At 41.2% G+C, this 1,851-nt stretch overlaps 1 non-coding gene across 1 annotated transcript; it reads left to right on the top strand.

The window, feature by feature from the left end:
- The first annotated feature begins 799 nt into the window (after nucleotides 1-799).
- Nucleotides 800-907, top strand: LOC127109428 (small nucleolar RNA R71). Its single transcript, XR_007796719.1, has one exon. It is a non-coding gene; the product is annotated as a small nucleolar RNA R71 (small nucleolar RNA).
- Nucleotides 908-1,851: the final 944 nt, after the last annotated feature.

The raw sequence follows: 1,851 nt of genomic DNA, 5'->3' as shown, positions 1-1,851 counted from the left end.
TGACCTTTCGGGTTTGGTTGCGGCTGTCCAGGAAATGTGCCTGCAGGAGCAGCAGTAGGTGCTTATTGTTGAGCCACTTGAGATATTTGGGTTTCCAACATTTTTGTTATGGATGGATAATGCGTCTACCTTGTTTACTAACTGCTTGATTTACTCACTAGTGTGTATGTTTTGATTTAGGAAATCCTTATTTGTTTGGGCTTGGGTAGCTATAATTTTTTCCATCATTATTTCTAAGTTTGATTTCCTAGGAGCATTTTGAATATCTGAGGCAGCTTTGTGATATCCTGGTGGTACAACAGGTGCTTGGTTAGGTGCATACAATGCATTATTGTTTTTGTACGAAACGTTAGGATGGTTCTTCCAACCTGGGTTATAGGTGTTTGAGTAAGGGTTTCCTTGAGCATAGTTCACCTGGTCTGTGGAGGTTCCTGTCAAGAGTTGACATTCTGGGGTAGTATCCCCTTGAACTCCACATATTTCGCAGTTTGGTGCTACGGCAGCCACGGTGGCTGCTGGTGTTATGGTCAAGCTGTCTATCTTTTGAGTCATAGCATCTACGTTAGCATTGACATGGTCAAGACTGCTTAATTCGTTCATGCCGCCCTTCGGTTGAGGTTTCTCTATAGAGGTTCTTTCGCTTCCCCATTGGTAATGATTCTGGGCCATACTTTTGATAAGTTTATAGGCCTCATTGTATGGTTTATCCATCAGTGCGCCACATGCGGCGGCATCTATTGTCAATCTTGTATTGTACAAGAGACCGTAGTAAAAGGTGTGAATGATCAACCATTCTTCTAGACCGTGATGTAGACAAAAGCCTCATCATATCTTTGTATCTCTCCCAAGCTTCAAAAAGTGATTTATTATCCTTTTGTTTAAACCCATTTATTTGGGCTCTTAGCATAGCCGTCTTACTAGGTGGAAAATATCGGGATAAGAAAACTTTCTTCAACTCGTTCCATGTAGTGATAGAGTTGGATGGTAGATACTAGAGCCAAGCTCTAGCTCTATCTCTTAATGAAAATGGGAAAAGACGTAGTCTTATAGCTTCTGGGATGACACCATTCGCTCTCTCTGTGTTTGCGTATTACAAAAATACTGACAAGTGTAGGTTCGGGTCCTCCGTGGGACTACCTGAAAGATGGTTTTATTGTACGGCTGACAACAGTGAAGGTTTTAGCTCAGAATTATTGGCCTCGATGGCAGGGGCAGCGATGTTGTTATGTGGTTCATCCTACGAGGGTATTGCATAGTACTTAAGAGGACGATTTTGCACTCCTTTGGCCATCTCTGGTTGAATAACTGATTCAGAAGTAGGGATGTTAAGGTCAGGAGGATTAAGCCTGATACGATGTTCCCGTATCAAGTCTCGTATCCGACGTTCTAATCTAAGATAACACTCGGGTTCGTCGAATTTTAGCTGTAATTTCTCGCCTTGAGAGCGAGTACTTGGCATACACTCGACAAATGTAGAAAGGGAAAAAAAGAATTGTTTGCCTTAGTCTATACTGGGAAACACTGGAGTTCTGATATCGACTAAATTAGTCCCCGACAATGGTGCCAAAAACTTGATCGCGACTTAGTAAGTCTATGTGAATCGTGACTGCAAGTGCACAATCCTATCGTGTAGTTTTAAAGATTATCGAACCCATAAGGACTAATAATCGAACGTATCATGGTCTAATGTTGCTATCTAAACCTAAGGCTGATGATCATTCTAAGATTGGAGGGATGAAGAGAAATAACTATTACATAAACAGAATATTAATAAAGATAGAGATATAGGGGATATCGGTATGTAACGCATCAAACTTCGGGGATTCGATAGATAGTTGGTGTAATCTTATT

Source organism: Lathyrus oleraceus, chromosome 7 (assembly GCF_024323335.1).
Source record: "Lathyrus oleraceus cultivar Zhongwan6 chromosome 7, CAAS_Psat_ZW6_1.0, whole genome shotgun sequence".
NCBI classification, from domain to species: Eukaryota; Viridiplantae; Streptophyta; class Magnoliopsida; order Fabales; family Fabaceae; genus Lathyrus; species Lathyrus oleraceus.
This window is presented reverse-complemented; position numbering and strand designations above follow the sequence as displayed.